The 23,841-nt window shown below is 38.9% G+C and overlaps 1 protein-coding gene and 1 long non-coding RNA gene across 5 annotated transcripts in view; one reads left to right on the top strand and one right to left on the bottom strand.

The window, feature by feature from the left end:
* Positions 1-23,841, bottom strand: part of tgfbr3 (transforming growth factor beta receptor III) — a 119,398-nt gene that overhangs the window by 91,581 nt on the left and 3,976 nt on the right. The gene's annotated exons all lie outside the window — the stretch shown is intronic.
* LOC116410434 lies at positions 10,459-21,692 on the top strand. The gene is made up of 2 exons (XR_004222406.1): positions 10,459-10,716; positions 20,858-21,692. It is a non-coding gene; the product is annotated as an uncharacterized LOC116410434 (long non-coding RNA).

Here is a 23,841-nt window from a genome sequence, read left to right as displayed (position 1 = left end):
AGAGCAACATCCAAGGGGTTGGGGAGCAACATGTTGCTCACGAGCCACTGGTTGGGGATCACTGCTTTAAGTCATTGTTTTCAAGCAACAACAACAACATGAAGTACTGCAATTTCAACTAAAGTAAACGGAAAGCAGCATGAAATGAATCTTGATGCTTTGTTACCATGGGAAAGTACTGGTGGCAAAACTCCACTATATTTCCAGATACATGCTAGTTGTTATGTATAGGCAATTCAAGTTTTTTTTTAGATCATTTTGTGGAAATGTTGTTTTCCTCTCTCATTATTTGTTGGCAAGGCTACCTTAGAAACTTTACTACAATTATATTTGTGGAGCAATATATGAACAATCAAAGACAAGATCAATATTGCACAAACATAATAATATCTTTAAACAAAGGACACACTTCACAGCTCTTGGGAGTAAGCTGTTTTTGGAACTACAGAACAAGCCTTTGTCTAATGGCAAAATAAAGCTCCAAGTTAGTTACTGCTGCATATTTGTCATTTGTTATCCATAAAGGGAATTTTAGAAAACACTTCTAAATAGGATTTAGAATAAACCAGCTATTCATAGCTAATGATGAAGCATGGTTTGTGCTATAAGTTTTCTAAGAATTAGAATGTTTTTAATTCACAGTACACAGTGATGTCATGCAAAAACTATATCAGAGCCTAAAACAACTGGCTGTGTAATTCATGACAAGGTCTAAAAAACACTAAACCATAACAAATGTAACATTTCTGATATATTTGTTTCTTCTCAGTCTGTTTTCATTCTGAATTCTGTTTATTTACATTTTCTTCTTCTATTCTTTCAGGAACTAGAGCTCTGTAGGAACTGTAACCTAGTAATACAGTTTATGGATACTAGTTAGTTAGTTTAGAATTTTGACCAAGGGCAGGAAAATACACTAGAGAATATCTTCAAAATAAGCAACAAACCCCAAATTGTCACTCAACTAAGCAAAGTATACACTGTCCTTACACACACATGCAGGTAGCACTATAACCCCCTAAATGTGCATCTGCTTTTTGAAGAGAAAAAGTTTCTGGGGCCAATTCACTAAAGGTCGATAAAACGAGCACTATTTATAGCATGCGTTGAATATTTTATCACTTCGTATTTTTTTTGACTTAACGCTCGATTCACTAAAAGGACACGTGTCATAGTTAAGAAGTGATGTTCTTTGCGTTATTTAACTTGCGATGAGCGATTGTCTTCAGTTATTTCCCGCCACGTGCAATATATTTTGCCGCGTTCGATATTCAGCACACAATATTACGCACGTAACCATTACTTTCAGAAAACTACTGTTCAGAAAATTACCATTTCCCTGAAAACTGGAGGCTGCATCACTCTAGGGCCAACACATACTTGAAAAAATCCGACAGCAAACTCCATGCTGTGTTGCCAAAAGTACCGCCTGCCCCAAGTAGGTGTTAATATTCGCACAGATTAATGCAATATTTTGCGCGTTTAATGCTTCATATGCTTTTGTATGAATCACGCCTTAGCACTATTTCGCTAATTAACGCATGATGATGCGTTTTTTGCACGTGCGATATGCGGATTAATGCATGCGAAATGACATCCTACAGAACAGTGTCTTTCATTTTTTAATCTATTGATTTTATGTTTTTAAAAGCTGTTTTTTGTATTCCTCTGGTATACTGTACTATCGTCAGGAAAACAGTCAGAATTAATTTATAAACAGACTTGTAAAAGGTAAAGGTAAAGTATTGTATTATTCAGTGCCTTCAGTTCATTAATTGTTTAGCAGTTTTGAATGGAGTCTAAATAAAATTATATATATATATATATATATATATATATATATATATATAATGAATATACTGAAAAGCAACACACACATATCACCCTAGGTAGAAAATTAGACATTCCACAGTCTCATGTGTGTTGCAGGGCAGCTTTGATTGCATTTAGAATAAACTGCCATCAGTTCAGCCCTGCTAGCTGGATTTTTTAGATGTATCCCTGAATTTTCAAGTGATCTGGTCACCCTAGCTGTGAAGGCAAAATGTAAGAAACCCAACTATCTGGTTTAACAAAGGTATATTATGCAACTTTATCAACAAAAACAGCTGCAACATTGTTACCGATGGTTATGTTTCTCTGGAACCTACGGAGAATGTATCAGTTGACATATGTTGTATGACATCTCCCTCTTAAATGTATTAATGCAAAAATGCTGACATTACCATAATAATCTGTTAATTTATTTCCTGTATCGTTATATATAAATATATATTCCATTACATACAAATACACACTTCATTTCAGGCAGCCAGTCAGTCACGCATGGATTGGGGAACTGGGTTTGGAGGCAGGGGCCTCTGGGAAAGCATACACAAAAGTTACATGAGGGATAGAATACATCTTGTGGCATAGCTATGTGATACATGTTACTGACAAGGCATTTTACAAGATAGTGGAGAAAGAGGGAAAAGGTAAAAAGTTTCAAAAGCAGTCAGAAACTCATAGCATTACAAGCTCATTTGGCTTAAGTATTACTGAACTACAAAGATGGGTTCACTAATGTTTTCGTAACAGTCCTGTACAATGTTATTACTCTCTATGGCTTCCCCTATGTCTTTTTTTGCCAGACAGGCCAAAGCATTTCAGTGTGTTACAGACCCATCTGGGAGCAAAGACCTTAAACTTTATATTAAAACTTTACACAAGCCTGGTCAAAGACCATAAACAAGTTCAGTCCATGGCTCAGAGTTACAATATTTTTGCAGTCTGATCTATCCGTGCTTATGTCGCAATTACTCATTTTTATCATTCAGACAGATAATTAAATGCAAGTTCAAGGACAATGTTCCGGCTCCAGCTCCAAACAACTTTGCACAACTGGTGTTACCCAAAGTTAAAAAACAGTGCCATAGCCAGTTGGATTTCTTCAGATCCATATGTTTGGTTCTGTTGCAGGAAAAAGGAATTTCAGACAGTATTCACCCCAGGGGTGGAAAGGAATTCTAGACATCATCAAAGGGATTTTTTTTACTTTGTTTTGATTTTTTTGCAGTAAGAGAATGGACACCACCACTGTAATATATGAAAAATGTGGTTTGAAAATAAGATAACTGCAAGTTTTTAACATCAAACACAAGATAATGTCTTACAATGGCACTAGAATAATCTCTACAACATAGCAGAAAGAAGCCTTAAAAAGATCCTATATCCTGTAAGAATCAACAATCCCAAGGATTTTCATTAATCAATATTAATACATATGGTTTGCTCACATTTGTCCATAGACCTACCGTTATTCTCCTAGAAGGACCTTAAGGAAGATACAGCAGTGGGACCCTAATCACATGAAAATTATTTTATACTGTATGCCTATTTACATTAGTATTAAAGAAAAGAGGTTTTATAAAAAGTTATCTTTAGAGATTTTGCTCCTTTTCTTTTCTTGTTAAGATTTTCCCATTTGGCAGGCCAGGTATAGCAGTCAGCAGATTTATAACACTTACAAACAAAAGCTAAGTACATACATACAGAGAAACCCACATAAAGGAAAACTATACACTAAAAACAAACATGGGTAAAAATGCTGTATTTTATATATTTCAAAACCTCTCTAACAATAATGATTCAGGCCTTCAAAAATTGTGCACAGGGGGACACCATCTTAGATTAGTGACACACACTTTTTTTTCTTTTTCTTAATGTCTGTTACAAGCAACCCAGAAGGAGAACTGTTAAATGCTGATAAAAAGGTTTTCTATGTTTTCCTTTAGCTCTCTTTGATTATTTTAAATAATTTAGTACCAGTCTGGACCATCTAGAAAAGTGATCCCCAACCCGTGGCTCCTGAGCAACATGTTGCTCCCCAATCTATTGGATGTTGCTCCCACTGAATTTCTGGCTTGGAGGCAAGTTTGGCTGCATAAAATCCAGGTGTAATGCCAACTAGAACTTCCTGTAGGCTGCCAGTCTACAAGGGCCTACCAAATAGCCAATTACAGCCCTCTTTTGGCATCCCACAAACTTTTTTCATTCTAGTGTTGCTCCCCAACTCTTGTTACATTTAAATATTGCTCAAAGAGAAAAAAGGTTGTGGATACCTGATCTAGAACATGGCAGTGAAGCTATAGTAAATATATACATTACACCACTGCCATCTGTTATACGTCACATAAAGCTCTTGCCCATCTTATCATCTTGCCAAACCCACTTGTATCTCTTTCTTCCGCTCTTCTCTTTTTTGGCCTCTTCACCTACTGTTTTAGTTTGTATTTGTATGTAATCTTTATGTATGTATTTTTCCTCTTGTTCTGCATAATATGTTGATACTTTATGAATACCTGTCAATGTAACCTAAATATTATACAACTTTTAACCCTTTAAGTGCCAAGGGACGTAGATTCTACGTCCTAGGTACCAAGGGACCAAAGTGCCATGGGACGTAGAATCTACGTCCAATGGCACTGTCGGGTTTACAAGCGCTGCGCTCGCTTTTAAAGCAGCGCAGCGCTTGTAAACCCCTCAGATCCCCCTAGGCAACGAGCAAACATAGACATACTCACCGATCCGGTCCCCCAGCGCCGGCGATCGGGTCCTCCAGCCAATGACAGCAGTGGGCACGCGTTGATGACGTGTCCACTGCTGTCCCTTTAAATATCGCCGCCTACTGTCGGCTCCCTCACTCCTGCTGCGCACATTGGACCGGATGGAGCTCCCCTGCTGCCTTCCTGCTGGATTTATCGCCCCTGATCGCCTCTGATCGCCTGCCTGCCTTGGGTAAGCTGAACTACAACTCTCTACCACTGTTTATTTTGCTTATTTCTATCTCAACTGTCTAAAAAAATTTTTTTTTTTTCAATTTTTTCTTCTATCTTTGTCATTATTACACTTTTGTACACATACACACTTATTTACAACTTTCCCAAGCACACACAGACACTTACACACACACTTACACTTACACTTTTTTTTTTTTTTTTTTTCTTTCTTTCTTTTCTTTTCTTTCTTTCTTTGCTTTCTTTGGCAGTCTTTTTTTTTTACTAAAACTTTATTTCTGATCTTGCTCTATAATTATCTGATTTATTTGGTTGCATTTTAGTGTTTTTTTGGCATTTTCATAATTGATTTCTGTTTTTGAATTATTCTATTGCACTGTAACTTTTTTATTGCTATTGGGTGCTGAATTTGCAGTGACGTTGGTGGATCCAGGGCTCTGACCACCGATTTCATTGCAATTATTGTTCTTCTGTTGGTTTAGGTGGTTTTATTGGATTTTACTGATTTTATGGTGTTTTATCTTTGCATTGTTCTTTGTGTGTTTAGTGCCCCCAAAAAGGTTGCTTTTGCAGTGACATTGGTGGATCCAGGGCTCTTACCGATTTCATTGCAACTATTGTTCTTTGATTGCTTTTAGTGGTTTTATTCCATTTTAACTTCATTTGATTTCAGTTGTTCTAGAAAGGTCCAGAGGTGCTAAGATTGTTCTGGTAGTTTCTATTGCCAAGGGTTAGGCTGATGCCACACACGGCGTAGGGCTGATTTTTTCAGCAAGTGGAAAAACGCTTGCCGAAAATTCAGCCCTACGCTTGCTACTTGTGCCTGCACCCGAATGAATGGGATACGCTCGGGTGCAGGCACATGTAGCCGATATACGCATGAAAACGCGAGACTTTGCATTCTCACGCGTTTTCATGCGTATATCGGCTACATGTGCCTGCACCCGAGCGTATTCCATTCATTCGGGTGCAGGCAAAAAAAAAGGGGTGCATAGAGTGCAGCCCCAATATTATGCATTTTCAGGTTTGGTGGCCATGTACTTATGCGCAACCAGACATAGGTATCGTTTTATTCAGGGGAACTTGCAGATTGATGGTTAGTAAGTTTTTGGTAGTTGCCATGGAGATTTTGGGGAGAAATCTAGGTTTTTTTATCTGGTTTTTCCTTGATTTCTGACCAAAATCTAGGGTTGTATCTGGTTTTTCCTTGATTTCTGACCAAAGCGCTGACTTCTGCAAGGGACTGCGGCCACAATTTTCCATGTAGAAAGAGAAGAGTGGTGTCTCTGAATAGCTGAAGGTGTGCACTTTTCGTAAATATATAGATTGTGGGGGTTATCTCACAGGTAGGGGGGGTTAACACTGAAAAACTGCAGGTAGTGCACATAGAGCGCAGCCCCCAAAATTTCAACTGAAATTGCCCTTATGCATTGCCCCTGTTTTGGGGCATTTGGTGGCCACGTCTTTATGTGCACCCATACATATGGGGTATCGTTTTATTCAGGGGAACTTGCAAATTGAGGTTTAGTAAGTTTTTGGTAGTTGCCATGGAGATTTTGGGGAGAAATCTAGGTTTTTTATCTGGTTTTTCCTTGATTTCTGACCAAAGCGCTGACTTCTGCAAGGGACTGGGGCCACAATTTTTCATGTAGAAAGAGGAGAGTGGCGTCTCTGAATAGCTGAAGGTGTGCACTTTTCAGAAATATATAGTTTGCGGGGGTTATTTCACAGGTATGGGGGTGTTTAGACTAAATAACTGCAGATAGAGCACAGCCCCCCCCTTATGCATTGCCCCGGTTTGGGGGCATTTGGTGGCCACGTCTTTATGTGTACCCATACATATGGGGTATCGTTTTATTCAGGGGAACTTGCAGATTGAGGTTTAGTAAGTTTTTGGTAGTTGCCATGGAGATTTTGGGGAGAAATCTAGGTTTTTATCTGGTTTTTCCTTGATTTCTGACCAAAATCTAGGTTTTTTTATCTGGTTTTTCCTTGATTTCTGACCAAAGCGCTGACTTCTGCAAGGGACTGCGGCCACAATTTTTCATGTAGAAAGAGGAGAGTGGCGTCTCTGAATAGCTGAAGGTGTGCACTTTTCAGAAATATATAGTTTGCGGGGGTTATTTCACAGGTATGGGGGTGTTTAGACTAAATAACTGCAGATAGAGCACAGCCCCCCCTTATGCATTGCCCCTGTTTGGGGGCATTTGGTGGCCACGTCTTTATGTGTACCCATACATATGGGGTATCGTTTTATTCAGGGGAACTTGCAGATTGAGGTTTAGTAAGTTTTTGGTAGTTGCCATGGAGATTTTGGGGAGAAATCTAGGTTTTTATTTCACAGGTATGGGGGTGTTTAGACTAAATAACTGCAGGTAGAGCACATAGAGCACAGCCCCCCTTATGCATTGCCCCTGTTTGGGGGCATTTGGTGGCCACGTCTTTATGTGTACCCATACATATGGGGTATTGTTTTATTCAGGGGAACTTGCAGATTGAGGTTTAGTAAGTTTTTGGTAGTTGCCATGGAGATTTTGGGGAGAAATCTAGGTTTTTATCTGGTTTTTCCTTGATTTCTGACCAAAATCTAGGGTTGTATCTGGTTTTTCCTTGATTTCTGACCAAAGCGCTGACTTCTGCAAGGCACTGCGGCCACAATTTTCCATGTAGAAAGAGGAGAGTGGCGTCTCTGAATAGCTGAAGGTGTGCACTTTTCAGAAATATATAGTTTGCGGGGGTTATTTCACAGGTATGGGGGTGTTTAGACTAAATAACTGCAGATAGAGCACAGCCCCCCCTTATGCATTGCCCCTGTTTGGGGGCATTTGGTGGCCACGTCTTTATGTGTACCCATACATATGGGGTATCGTTTTATTCAGGGGAACTTGCAGATTGAGGTTTAGTAAGTTTTTGGTAGTTGCCATGGAGATTTTGGGGAGAAATCTAGGTTTTTATCTGGTTTTTCCTTGATTTCTGACCAAAGCGCTGACTTCTGCAAGGGACTGCGGCCACAATTTTCCATGTAGAAAGAGAAGAATGGTGTCTCTGAATAGCTGAAGGTGTGCACTTTTCGGAAATATATAGATTGTGGGGGTTATCTCACAGGTAGGGGGGGTTATCACTGAAAAACTGCAGGTAGTGCACATAGAGCGCAGCCTCCAAAATTTCAACTGAAATTGCCCTTATGCATTGCCCCTGTTTTGGGGCATTTGGTGGCCACGTCTTTATGTGCACCCATACATATGGGGTATCGTTTTATTCAGGGGAACTTGCAGATTGATGGTTAGTAAGTTTTTGGTAGTTGCCATGGAGATTTTGGGGAGAAATCTAGGTTTGTATCTAGTTTTTCCTCGATTTCTGACCAAAGTGCTAACTTCTGCAAGGGACTGCGGCCACAATTTTCCATGTAGAAAGAGAAGAGTGGTGTCTCTGAATAGCTGAAGGTGTGCACTTTTCGTAAATATATAGATTGTGGGGGTTATCTCACAGGTAGGGGGGGTTAACACTGAAAAACTGCAGGTAGTGCACATAGAGCGCAGCCCCCAAAATTTCAACTGAAATTGCCCTTATGCATTGCCCCTGTTTTGGGGCATTTGGTGGCCACGTCTTTATGTGCACCCATACATATGGGGTATCGTTTTATTCAGGGGAACTTGCAGATTGATGTTTAGTAAGTTTTTGGTAGTTGCCATGGAGATTTTGGGGAGAAATCTAGGTTTTTATCTGGTTTTTCCTTGATTTCTGACCAAAGCACTGACTTCTGCAAGGGACTGCGGCCACAATTGTCCATGTAGAAAGAGAAGAGTGGTGTCTCTGAATAGCTGAAGGTGTGCACTTTTCGGAAATATATAGATTGTGGGGGTTATCTCACAGGTAGGGGGGTTATCAATGAAAAACTGCAGGTAGTGCACATAGAGCGCAGCCCCCAAAATTTCAACTGAAATTGCCCTTATGCATTGCCCCTGTTTTGGGGCATTTGGTGGCCACGTCTTTATGTGCACCCATACATATGGGGTATTGTTTTATTCAGGGGAACTTGCAGATTGAGGTTTAGTAAGTTTTTGGTAGTTGCCATGGAGATTTTGGGGAGAAATCTAGGTTTTTTATCTGGTTTTTCCTTGATTTCTGACCAAAGCGCTTACTTCTGCAAGGGACTGCGGCCACAATTTTCCATGTAGAAAGAGAAGAGTGGTGTCTCTGAATAGCTGAAGGTGTGCACTTTTCAGAAATATATAGTTTGTGGGGGTTATTTCACAGGTAGGGGGGGTTAACACTGAAAAACTGCAGGAAGTGCACATAGAGCGCAGCCCCCACATTTTTAGCTGTAATTGCTCTTGTGCATTGCCCCTGCTTTGGAGTGTTTGGTGCCCATGTCTTTATGTGCACCCATACATATGGGGCATCATTTTATTCAGGAGAAGTTTGTCTTTCAAATATGCCTTTGTTAGAAAATTTTTATGAGATTTTTTTTTTGTCAAATCCACATTTGATCATGCGTCCAAGTTTACGTTTTAGAAAAAAAAAAAAATGTCATAAAAAGTTCCAAATTTCACAATGCACTGACAAAAGGTATTTGGCTTTTGAGTGAAAACTACATTGCACCTAGAAACCTGAAGGTCTGTAGTTTCTAAAGATACCAAACATGAGGGGATATTTTAGATTTACATATAAGTTATGCTGCATTAACTGTTACAAGCGCTTTTCTGCTTTGTTCTGGTGTGATATTGTACTAAGTATTGCTTTAGTTTGGGGGTTACTTCTGGACAGGAACTGTGGGGTACCACCACATATTTGGTATCGTTGGAATTGGGAGTATCAGGGCTTTTACAAACAATAAAAAAAAGTGAGTAAAATTAACTTTTCTAATGAAAAAAACCTCAAAATATACAGAAATTTTTCATAATTTTATTTTTTTTTTACATATTTCACCCAAAATACACATCATATCTCCAAAAAAGTTATAAAATTTGGTATGTATGTCGAAGCCCAATTAGTGACGAAAAAAACGATATATAATTTCCCTAGTTTCGTGGAGGTTTTCCTACCAAAAAACATTGTTAAAGTGAATGAGTACAAAATGCTTAAAAAACGTCTGGCACTGGGGGGAACCGAAATGACGAATTCGGCTGGCACTTAAAGGGTTAAGATAGAATGCAATTTATGTAATTAGTTAAATGGTTAATTGTATTATGTTAAAAGCTATTCTGTTTTATTATTTTCTGCATTTTCAAGCAGTAGACACCATAGCTTTTGGTTCCCAGTGCTAACAGCTATCAAGGTTATTATTACATGGTGGGGGACTTTTTCCCCTGTGATGGAACTGAGAATGCACACACGAGAAGGGGGAAAGATGCAGTGGACAACCGTGTTGCCTAGGGTGCCCGGCTGGCTCGGCCCGCCCCTGTTTGTGGGTTTGTGCCTAAAATGAAATGTGCTGAGAGTTGGGAAGAAGAGGCATTGCTGTGTCATTATGCAAGGACATATACCTTGAGTCTCACTATTTTATCTTTCTAATACGATAACTGTCACTGTCACTCCTGACCAAGTTAGCATCTTTTTAGCTTGTCTTTTTACCTGACTTTTATCTGCAGGGCCGGAGTTAAACTGAAGGTACTCCTAGGCCTGAGGTCGCTCCCCCCACACACTGTCCCGTTCGAAGCACTTTGGATTGTTGCACAAGATATTTAAAGAGCCATCAAATCTCCTGCACGTCACCAGTGCTTCATACCAAATTCAGATGCGGCCCGGCGGCATGCCGCCCCTAAACTACCATCGGGCAAAGATTGCATTGGGTTGAGCAAGAGGACCACTACTAGCAGGTTTGTATAGGCTCCATATGATCAATCTTTGGACTAAGATTCACCTCTTTGTTTGTCAAATCGGTTTGTCTTTGCCCAAAGAGGCTATGTTACCACTAGGAGCGCCTACGGCTTTAGACATGGTAATGTTACTTTCTTTTTTTATCAAGAAAACACTAAAAAAAAGTAACACTAATTCTGTTATTTTTATTTTGTTTGCCTTATTTTGCCTAAATACACGTTTATTTACAGTTATGTACATCATTTTTATAAATGCATATATTTTTTATTTACTTTTATTACTTAAAATTATTTTATTTTGTTGGCAATTATTTTTCTCTCTGCCTTTGCTTAACATTAGCTTAATTTACCTGACAATACAATACAATACAATACGTAATATTAAAAAGCCTTTCTTCATGACTGCATCTCTTAATGTACCATCATAGGAATATCAGCTTATGAAACACTTCCGAATATTATTTTAAGACAACAGGGAAATGCAACATAATTAAGTCTCAACTCAGTAACTTGTCCAATTACCTATATTGCATCAGCACTGCCATTAAACAAAGCATGTCATTCAACTTTTATTAAAATAATATTAATTGAATCTCTTTTTGTATGTTTGCCAGGATTTATATTATACCCTACTTGAGATAGTAAGAGTAATACAAGATAACAAAGCACAATAGAATCCTAACTACAAGCCATATTAGGGAGACAAAGAGAGAGAAATATATATATATATAAAAATAGAAAGAAAAAACATAACAAAATTAAACAGTTCTTTGCCTGTTAGAGAACCCCTATCTTAGTTAAACTTTTTAAAAAGGTCTTTTGACAAATGCTGTGTGAGAAAAATAAGATAATAACAATAACAGCTGAGGCTCAAATACACTTTTAGCTAGTAAGTAGAGAAGCCCACATTAAAATTCATTGTAGACTTACATAATTAACATCACATGCACTGTTGTGTATCTTTTTCTCATATATATTACATGTATTTCTGGAATCCAGGGGAGAGTTTTATCAAGGTATAAGGGGAATTTAAGAAGCAAGCTGCAAGTGTGTTGACAATAAAACTGATGCAAATGTTGTACTTACTGACTCACTGCAAGAACTTGCATCCAAACACACTTCTAGTCCTTCTGTATAGTAACACCATGCACCACTGTGTCCATCCTGCCTTTTCTCCTGAATTGTGTGTCTATTGACGATGGGGAATGTGGCAGTAATATTAGGGTTACCACAATGGGTTGCAATCTATTTGTGCAGCAGATTTGTGCCAAAAGATTTTCCATTGCACCTGTTTTGCTACCACATGTGCAATGTCATTTATTTAGACAAATCACATGCAATTGCAAAGGGAAATTCCCTGCATGGTCTTTATAAGGCTGAACCTTTGGAGAAAATGCTGTATTACAGGTAAAAGTTTCTATATTTCATCTGATTCAGGTGCAATTAGCCTTTTGCTACACCTCAAACAGGAGCTATTTAGGTCACTGTTTCATTTCAGATGTCAAGTCCCTAGTGCTCTGCTATTAAGGCATGTTATATCTGCAAGTCCTCAGCTAGAGACCAAAGCAGCACATCACTGTGCAGCAGCACATCACTTTAGGTCACTGTGCAGTTGCTTTATGGCTATCAAATCTGAAAAATCACTTTTAAAAGTCATGTGTTTTATGTGGTTTTAAACATTTGTAACAAATGTTAATTCCAATATCTTTCAAAATCTATTAATAAATTACAGCACTTCTTAAAAATGAAATATTTGGACCTATCTGAACAGAGAAAAAAAAAAAAATATATATATATAACTAAACTTACGGAAAGTGAATTTATACACAACATGGTTAAAGGTACACTACGACTAGGATAACATAACTACAGCATTACTGGGTCCTTCTCAGCAGGGATGGTTAACATCAATGTGAGGCCCCAGCGCAGACCTTCTGACAACTTGCTCAAGTACACAATAGATCAGCTGTTCTCCTCTAAACTGAGACAACTTAAAATGCAAAATAATTTATCATCTGGCTCAAGTCATCTGGTAGCTGGCTGGAGTTTTAAACTATAACTGACCACAGAGATGACTATATTAACTCAATAAATATAATCATTCTATCATACATTGTTATTGTGTGCATTTTAATTGCAGATCATAAAATCAATCATTTAGGGTTATATTTATAAAGGTATTTTGATTTACTTAAAAAAACATCATAAAAGTGCAGCAAAATATACATTGAGAATAATCCATTAAATGGTGGTATTAAAAGGTTTCTTATTTATTTTAAAGGAGAAGGAAAGTCTAAGTCACTTGGGGGTGCCAAAATGTTAGGCACCCCCAAGTGACTTAAATCGCTTACCTTGTACCCCGGGCTGGTGCCCCTGTTAGGAGAAAACAGCACTAGCCCGGGGTAGCTGTAGCGCATCGCTTCCTCCTATTCGCACTGCTGCTTATTGTCCCGGACAAACGCATGCGCAGTAGAGTGAAAAGCTTCACTGTTCAAAGTTCGGCTCTTCACTCTACTGCGCATGCGTGCGCAGTGAACAAGGAAGGAGGAAGCAATCGCTGCTACCCCGGGCTGGTGCTGTTCTCTCTGTACAGGGGCACCAGTCCGGGGTAAAAGATAAGCGATTTAAGCCACTTGGGGGTGCCTACAATTTTGGCACCCCCAAGTGACTTAGACTTTCCTTCTCCTTTAAGCCAGAGTAACATCATTATTTTACACCAACCCAGACCTGGCAAAACCTATTCAATGGGAAACATTCTGGGGCAAAAAAAACTTTGGAGTAAAAAGTGTTAAATGCTACGAAAATCAAAGCTGCTTTTTACACCAACTTTATCAAGCTCATACTTATTTTGTATTTACATAAATGTACACCCTCCTACATACTAAATGGCTGAGCAGTTGTCCTCTTATTGGTACGATAGAAAGCCTGAGGTTTTAGAGCAAAAGCATGGCAAACTAAAGCTCGGCTCCTTTGAAACCCCTAGATATGTTTTATCCTTTCTCCAATGCACTGCTGATTAGTTCTCCCCCTGTCAGTGTGGGTTTTCTGTGGGTTTCCTCCCACACTTCAAAAATAAACAGGCTGGTGAAGTGACTCCTCTTAAAGGAGAACTAAACCCCAAAAATTAGTGAATTTTATATACTGTGCTTACTGCACCGGCCTTAAGTTTCAGAATCTCACTATTAGCAATGATCCCTATCGTGGAAAGTGCCTGCAACACTCACATGCTCGGTGGGCTCTGAGCAGCTGTTGAGAAACTAAGTTTAGGGGTTGTCACAAATTATCAAGTAGAAAATGAGGCTGGCCTGTCATATAGGCTGATTCTACAGGGCTGATTCTTAAATTCTGATGCTAATTGCACTGGTTTCTGAGCTGCCATGCAGTAATTATCTGCATTAATTCCTAATCAGCCGTATATTGTAACATTTATATTCTATATATACAGTAAATTGTGCATCGATCCCTAAGCTCATTAACTGACAGCAGCACAGAGCATGTGCAGTGAATCAGCAGAAAAGAAAATGGGGAGCTACTGGGGCATCTTTGGTGGCACAGATCTTCCCTGCTAAAGGGCTGTGGTTGCCTTGGGATGGTACAGAAGCCCAAAACATAATGTACAACATCATAGCTCCCAACTTTTAAAAAATATATAGAGGGACAAAAGTTTGGGCCACACCCATTTTTGTGATCACATCCCTTCATTACCACACCCCACTGTTGAGTTTCCTGGGCTCTCTGCTAAAAGTCTACTTAGTTAATTAAATTTGAGAAAGTTTGTATTTTTTTTGGTGTTCAGTGCAGGAGGTCAAAGGGAAATGACTTTTCAATAAGAATTGGGGACTGCAAGCTGAGCTGTTAAAATCGGTACTGTCCCATTAAAATTGGGACAGTTGGGAGGTATGCCAAATTTTTGCCCTTTAGACTGTAAGTTCCACTAGGACAAGGACTGATGTGAATGATGTATTATGTCTTTAAAGTGCTGCATAAATGAGTCTGCAATATATAAACAAATAAAATTCTATCAGAAGACAAATATCCTCCAGAAAGTCATGGAATACAGGTACAAATACTTTATTATTTCAAGTCACCTGACATCTTTAAGTGGTACCAAAGTAAGGTATAAAAATGCATTGGGTGATTTTGTATCCTAAGAGTGTGATTCCAAGTGTCTGAAAGCTCTATATACAATATGCGTGTATTTTATATATACATTGTGACTTTTGTATTTAAGGATGTTGTGTAGTTTACATATTAGATACAATCAGGATACAACAGATGCAAGCTTTAAACACATGCTATCTAGCACACAGTTGCTAAATCTCCTCCCCTTTGACCAAGGGTAATTGGAAATTTAATTCCTGTTGTCCTCAACTGCATTTTCCCAACTTGCATTGTCTAACCTGCTTTTGGAATCCACGGCCAACTCCCTAAAATTAACTTAAGGGCTCTGGCACACGGGGAGATTAGTCGCCCGCGACAAAACTCCCTGTTCGCGGGCGACTAAACTTGCGCGATTTCACTGAAATCGCGCCGCCGCGTATGCCATCCCACCGGCGATTTACATTTTCGCCGGTGGGATGGCATTTGGGGGAGATTAGTCACCCGAGACACAGGAGATTTGTCGCGGCCGACTAATCTCCCCGTGTGCCAGAGCCCTAATGGCCATGGAACAATCAGAATTTGACACATGAACCTATGGTCAATCTCTAGGTTAATAGCGTGGGTTAAGCTTTAGTTAACCCTGGAGTTCCTGCAGTCAGGACAGAGATGCCAGATTCAATGATAGGATGAGTATAAATGAGGCAATAGAATTACATGTAATTCATCCACATTTGCAATTATATTTGTAAATATCTGAATATTTTTTTTTAGACTTTGTTGTTTGTATTTTGCATGTTTGATATTACTGGAGGCATGTTAATAGTTTTGTCAATAAATGTATATTTTTCATTGAACTATCTTTTATGAAAGAACCCTATTTACCAGGAATATTTATGTACATGTGTATATGAGAATATACATAATTACATTAATATATCTTTAGGCAACAATACCAATGTTTTTAATTAAAAAATAATAAAGGATTTTTACTTTTAATCCGTGGTTTCCTGGATGATATGAGTCTTCTGATAGAAAGTTCTTCAGGGAAGAATGGAAGGCCCCAGTAAGTATATGGGTCAGGAGAGGATGTAGGTGACATAGCTAGAATAAGGTAAGTTGTTTGTGTTTCCTAAATCTTGTCATAAACTGACCAAATGTAAAAGAAAAACACAAACAAAAAAACTTTTATCTTTATACATAATATATACAATTTTCAATGTGCCATATGACGTGACATTTTTAGAAGACTATTTGTAAAATTACACAGGGCCTTGACCAATTCTCTAGTTTTACCAATTAAGAATTGTCATGGCTCATCTAAATGAGATCCAGCATTGGCCACAGGGCAGCAATCATGCAGATGTTTTTGAAATGCAGATGTGTAAATATGGGTAAAAAGACATGTCCAACCTTTTATTATTTATTATTTTATAATCTTAATTCTATGAGAAAAGTCATCCTAAATATGACATAAATTTGGTGGTTTTGGCTGCTGGAAAAATAGCAAATACTCTTTACAGTAAAAGATAAAATAAATAATGAATACATAAAATAATTTAACAAATAACTGAAAGCAATTATTTAGGGAATAGGGATTGTACTATGCTTACGTTTATAGTTATACACAAGCTTAATTTCTTTGGAGAGCAACAATACTTTATAACCAGTCCCTATTTAATGTGGTGTGAATGACATAGCTCCTCACTACAAGTTTTGTGTTTTTACGAGTATGAATACCAAGCTGACAATAGCCCAGCCTAAAAGACTTTATGAAATCACTCATTTTGACACTAAAGGTTATTACAAGGGATACATTTAAATTATTAAGGGCTGCTTAGGTCACAAGTCAGAGAGGATTTTTCATGCTTTCAGATAGCAAAGAGAGCTGCCTACACAATAATTTGACTTCCAGGCTTAGGGAATACTTTAATGAATGGAAACATAAGATATATGTGGCAGTTACATAGCGAAATCTGATCACGCATCCACATGCCACTGTCAATCTATTTCTATAGCAACACGGCTGCTAAAAGTTTTAGACCAAAAACTGCACTTAAATGGCACTGTAAATGACTTGGTAAAAGTAAACTAACAATAACTGACAGCTGAGCTACACAGGTAATGTTCTCTCACAGCAGTTAACAGAGCTGTGAGCCTCTGATTGTTAGGGAACCGTGGACTTGTGACACACACCAGCCCAAATTTTTTCCGCTAACCGGAAGTGATGTCATTAAGTGCGCATGCTTCCAGAAGTGACGTCACGTGCATGTGCAATTGCCTGCTGAAGTCAAACAATTGCACAAATGCTCAAAATGTTGTCAACAAAGGCTGAATGTTCATGCAGAATTTAACAAGAACTTTGAGAGATAGAGGAAAAATTGTGAGAATGCTAGTAACAGATGGGAGACCGGGGGAGAAAAGACCAAATTGGGTAACTCCCAGAATAATAGGGGGGTTGACAGCTCTTAGTTAAACACATGCTGGTCCAGCTTAAACAAACATATTCCAGTTGTATTGGGGGGGGGGGGGGGAATGAACAGCTATCAATTTTGGCTATTGCCCTTTGACTGACAGACTGACAAATTAAGCTGAATAAGCCAAATTTATTAATGGCCAGTTTAAGATCTCACCTGTAGACAATTCTTTACCAAGAAATTACCGTAACTGCGGTGCTGTTAACCCTGCCAGTGGAGTAGCTAGAGCCAAGGGCCCTGCAACAGATTTTGGCCAAGAGGCCCTGGTGCCTTTTCCTTCATGTCCTAGCTAAAGAGTTACTGCTGCTTGAGCTAATGATTACAGGGGGCTCAAACTCAATTTACCTGGGGGCCGCAGGAGGCAAAGTCAGGATGAGGCTGGGCTGCATAAGGGATTTCACAAAAAATTGGCTTTCAAGGGATAATGCAAGGCACGGCGGGCGGGAGCTGCTGATTGCGGAAATGACGTTATGCCATCATAACAGTTATTATGGGAAGACGTCCTGTGTGCACAATTAGCTCCTTAGCAGCTAATTGTGCACACAGAACGTCTTCCCATAATAACTGTTATGATGGCATAACGTCATTTCCGCAATCAGCAGCTCCCGCCCGCCGTGCCTTGCATTATCCCTTGAATCGCAATAAAAATCGCGATCCATTCATTGCTTTTGAGAAGGCGTTGGTGCGGGCCACAAAATATTGTACAGAGGGCCGCAAATGGCCCGCGGGCCGCGAGTTTGAGACCCCTGAGCTAATGAATGTCTAATTCACACGTTGCAGACTCCAGCACCCCACTAAGGAGATTATTGCAAAGTCAGAGTAGTACAGATGCAGTCCCATGCCTGTTTTGTTCTTCTTACTGGTAACCTCAATAAAGAACAATGTTACATGAAGGCAAATGAATTAGTCACTAGTCTGAGGGCAGGGATGTTGATAACCTGGAGCAAAGGCAGAAAGCTCTCTGAAATAGAATCGAGTCAAGCACACCAACATTTTAAGAGGGAATTACATTCTTTCCATTAAAAACTTTTACTGTAAGTTAAACTGTGCAAAAAGTGTATAGCATGGACAATATTTCATGGGGTTCCTGCATCCCTTTCTCAGGTGCAGATACCAGATATAAAGCCAGCACCCATCAAACTTGAATTCACTGAGAACATGAATACTCACTCTGCATTTATATGCTGGACAATAGTAACATCCCATTTGATCAAATACAACCCCTTAAATACAATCCCACAACTAAAACATCCTTATATTAAGAATTATTTTAGAGAGATATATTTTTCAAATGATTTGATATTTTTTAAACAGTTTTATACACTTCTCTCTGAAGGATTCATAATAATAATAATAATAATAATAAACATACAGCCTTTCTATGTCTAAATTGTATGTTTCTTGCTGGAATCATTCTAAAATATATTTTAACAGCAAATTGTAGAAAAACTGCCAAGCCACCTTGGTATTAAAAAACATGTTACCACGTGTGCAGTAGATAGCTTTTCAATGTACAGTATTTTTTTAATTAACCACATCCCAGAGAGCTGACCTGCAATGTTTTCCTTTACAAATTCTGCATTTATCAAGGGATCAACTTTATATAGAATGCCTGCTTGACCCATCGTTTCCATTTGTGTGACCAAAAAAGATAACTTTGCCCTTTTTCAGATGTAAACTTTCAAAAAATATGCAATAGCTGTAATTATGCTGCGAAAGCAAAGCCCTGCACTACTTACAATCATGCCCTTTAAAAAAACAGATCAGTAAAAGCCATCCATTCTGTCACTTGTAATTAGCTACATAGCTTTCTGGCATCAATAGAGTTACAGAACCATAAGATTATTTTCCATCTACCCGACAGCTTCATGAAAAAGATTTTATGAATTATCACACTGTGATAGAGGGAAAAACAGCATTCATTAGGCATGTACTGGTTCCTCTGGCTGAACACTTTTTTTGAGCCTAACGTGACATCCAGCCCAAAGCTGAGGAATGTATATGTAATGTAGGGAAAGACTGCAACTCATTTCTTCTGTATAGACTGTTCTTTTCCTTTCGGTCAATAAGCAATGAAGTATTTTAGAATCATTTGGCAATGATTTCAGTCTAAACAAGATACTGCTATGCACGCTAGTACATGTACATTTTTTCTTGTTGCATTTGCTTGGTCAGCAAGACACATAATATAGACTAATGTAAGCATCTGTAAATATAGACAGTAAATGCTTACAGAGAGATAGAAAACAGTATGCAACAAACCAAAAGTAATGTATTCATCAGCACAGTCTCATGATGCCTATGTTCTGTATTAGGTTCCCATTCTTCATTAAATAGAGGTGCCAGTCTCCTAACAGTAGCCCTGTTCTCCTGAAATTGAAATACTGATACCACAGTTCTTCTCTGCTATCTTTTGCTTTTCACCACTATTCCCTTTCTTCTTCACACCATCAGACGCCACATAGTATACAATTTATGCACCATGTTTTAAGACCAATGGTGGTTGCTGGGAGTTCAGCAACATTTGGATAATTATAGGTTGTGCATGTCTGGGAGCGAAAGATATATAGGTTTGACCCACATTCACCATCCACACGACAATACTACTTTGGGCATAAGAGCATATTCTGTAGAGTAAATAATCTAGAATGGGAAGTTTGCCTTTTGGCCATACGAACAGCACATTTCACAGATTTACAGTTTGTTATTTTCATCAGTATACAAAATAGTCAGTGGATGAGTTCTGCACAAAAAAATAAAGTTGGCTGAACATTATGTACACCAGTGGAAAAGTTTACTGTTGTACAGCATTGCCTGATCCATGAGATCATCAATGATTGTTTTTCACTTAATAAACTGACAAAATCCTAGGTTGTGCATATAAAGCAAACATACTCTGTACGTCCAAAGGATATGACAATTTTCATTAATATCTGTTACACTGATTTCTTTGCTTTGATGGGTTTTTTTCATCCATGACATAAACTGTCATCACGTGTGGCAAAGCCACCTCATTGCCTACACACATTTAGCCCAGAGGCATGGGGGGAGCAGGACTTTACACCCTATTTTTGACTCCCAGGTGATCATTTATAAACACTCAGGAACATCTGCACATGGGCAGTAACCCATAGCAACCAATCAGTAATTGCTTGCTTTTGTTGTTCAACCTTCAGTTGGCTGAAAACAAACATTTGATTGGTTGCCATAGATTACTGCCCAGAGGCAACTTTGCCCACTGTTTATAAATGAGCCTCTGCTCATTGTATAATAGTCACGATTTTAGATGTCAGATACTTATATCTAGAAGAAACTCTTCTTGCCTCAGGGTCACAGTTAAAAATCTAGCACCACACTGAAAGATTGACAGAGAAGCATCAAAGTTTTAAATCAAATTACCTAGGACCTGGCCCTATTTTGGAACAAGGGCCAATATGTCAATAAGGCTCTTTAAGAGTCAGCAAGATTCAACTGAAATCTCTGAGAAACAAAGTCTAATTAAGCTCAATTAGACTGAACAAAATAAAACACGTGAGAGCTTTCCCGCTTCCCAGTTGCAGTGCTGGATTGAGTACACCCTTCCATAAGACACACGTTTCCATTTGAAATGTGTGCTATCTCAGGATATCCTGTATTTTGAATAGCTTTTATTTTTATACTAAAGTTTCCACATTTCTTTGTCCTGAAGGATTTTGGAAGACATGGAAACCTCTACCAGAAGGTAAATTGGCATTGGCTGCCAAAACATCCCATACTCCAAAAGATGCCAAATATGATCCCAAAAAGATTTTGATTCATAAGAGTGCTTGAGAAGGAACCAAAAACTTTACTGCAAAATCACTTCACATGGGTTATGGAAAAAACTGTGGAGATGTTTCTGCTTTAAGCTTGCTACCCTTCAAAAAACATCATGCCATGAGCACAGGAATGCAAGATCATGCTTCTTTTAATGTGGGAGGTAAAAATGAAGCATGGGCCAACAAGACAGAAAAGCAGCAACTGCCTGAACAAGATAAATCTGCAAGATAAGCCAGTAATTACTCAACCAAAATTAATTTGCATTCAGATATTAATATTTACTTTAGATAAATCCATAGGCAGATTTATAAAATTTAAAGAATATTGGCAAATCAACTGTAAACCCAATGGCACTGACACTCAAGTTACAGATTCTACATTTTTAGGTTTCTATTAATTCAATGCGGAATTACAAGTTGCCTGGCAAAAAAATCTGCCAGCATACAATGGGTTAAACTATGGTGTTATTCAATCATGGCCATATGAAAACTGTGTATAATAAAACCCCCACTGTTCTCCCAGAGAGGGACATATCCATATCAGTGCCAAAAATAGTGTAAGATAACCCCTACAGTCACAAAGAAGAGATTTACCTGTGTAATATGGACATGGTGGGGCTTATAGTTTAACAACAGTTTTTGTTTTTAAATCTGGTTTCATTAAAACTGAGATGGCTTTTTAAACTAACATATTTTAGTAAAAGTAAAAAACATTCAACGCATCAATTTCTGGCTGAAATCTGTCCGTTACCACTACTTACAGGTGGTTTCAATTAAAACTAAGGACAGCCTAAGGCTGATGCCAGACGTGGCGTTTTTACGCTGCGTATTTTCTCCGCCTAAAAACGCTGCACAACCCACACAGCCCCTGACTATGGCGTTTTTCAGCCTAGTACTGGTGACGTAGCAAATCCTGTTTCCCATGGAGCTAATAGTGCGGAATAGTAAAAAACGCCGCGTATTTTCGCAAGGTCTGGCAGCTGCCTTTGTGTATACATAGGAATAGGTTGCTGTGCAAATAACGGCGTATTTCGGCAAACGCATGAAAAGTCCGTGGTAACGCATTTTCTAGCGTATTTACGCATAGTGTGTTTTCCATCGAGACTGTTTAAGTTATTTCTATGGATGATGATATTGTGCGTTTTTCAGCCGCCGAGAGAATTACAAAATATGCAGCGTAAAAACGCCACGTCTGGCATCAGCCTAAGGCTAATGCCAGACGAGGCGTAGGGTCAATATTTTCAGAAAGCGGAAAAGCGTTTGCTGCAAATACCGCCCTACGCCTCCTACCTGTGCCTGCCCCCGAATGAATGAGATACGCTCGGGTGCAGGCAAGGATACAAAGTCTCATATTTTTTGGCGGAAATCGGCTACATGTGCCTGCACCCGAGCGTATTTCATACATTCGGTTGCAGGCACAGGTAGGAGCGTATGATGCTATTTTTGGCAAGCAATTTTTAGCTTGCTGAAAATATAAGCCATATGCATCAGCTTAAGGGATGCGTGGTTGGGCCCAGAGATTTTCATGTGAGTAGCACACTTCAGTACAGGTCTTTGAGGGATCCCTACACCAGGATTAATACATGGGTACCAGCAATTACACCAACTTACTATGACTGGGCATTTTGCCAGAAACTTTTGAATTGATCTTGAATTTCTTACATTACATGTTAATACTACCACTCAAATAAGTATTTTAGTAGCTGATTCACAATGAATTAGATTATACTGAACCCCACAGTTTTATTGCTAAAACTGCTTCTTCCACACATGTACAAGGCTCAAGAAAGGCTGATGCCACAAGGGGCTGGTTCTCAGCTTGCAAAAAAATGCATGCTGAGAATCAGCCCCTCCGCAGGCATCAGCCCCCAACCTTGCCTGAACCCAGAAGCATTGTGTCCGCCCAGGTGCAGGCGTTTTTCTGCAGGCTGAGAATCAGCTCCATGTGGCATCAGCCTAAAGCTTCACTAGCACTGACTGTGTTTTGACTTTTTCTTTGTTTCGTTTTAATGATTAACTTTGCCTAGAAGAGGCACTGAAGTGTTTCCAAACTAGCACTGGAAATTGATGTGTTCAGTTCTTTCACAAAATTTAACAATATCTCAGCAACTGCAATTGTTAACGAATAATGGAATAACACAAAACTCAATCTACACTTTTGCTTCTATAGATGAATACCACCTCATGTCAAAGTTATTGTTAAATAGCACCATCAAGCCAAATTCAGACACAAGACAATGTACAGTACATGAATGATGCAAAGACAAGTTGCAAAGCAAAGACAACCCATTCATTCTATTAAAGCTAAAACACAACTGAGAAAAGGCTGTTATAAAATAACTTCTGTTCAGGAAGAGAAAGTCAGAAGGGACAACTACAGGAAAATAGGAGGTTACAAGAACAGGAGATTGTACATTTATCTGGGCACAAATCCTCTGGAGCTAACTCATCAATCTTTTTTGTGTTTTAGCTTTAATAGAGGTCACTCGCTGTTGGAGGTGACGTCACGTGCACCCATGCATGTAATCCCTACCGCACACTGGGGGAGCATTTAGGGCTGGTGCCTAGGGTGGCGTCAGACCTAAATACAGCCCTGCTTATCCATCATATCCATTTCTACCAAAGCCATCCACTACATTGTTCTATCCACAATTATACAAATAATGAGACCGACATCCCCATCTAGAATACAGAGAAGGAATTCATGACAAATATTCACAACAGCAGCACAGTATCCTAGAAAGGTATGCTGATCTGATTTGTTTTTCATAAATGACCACATAGTATCACAGAGTTTGATGCAAAACGAATATTTATGTCATGAATGGCAGCACAGTGTCCTACTGGGGTATGAGGATCAGATAGGAATGTTACA

Source organism: Xenopus tropicalis, chromosome 4, assembly GCF_000004195.4.
Source record: "Xenopus tropicalis strain Nigerian chromosome 4, UCB_Xtro_10.0, whole genome shotgun sequence".
NCBI lineage: Eukaryota > Metazoa > Chordata > Amphibia > Anura > Pipidae > Xenopus > Xenopus tropicalis.
This window is presented reverse-complemented; position numbering and strand designations above follow the sequence as displayed.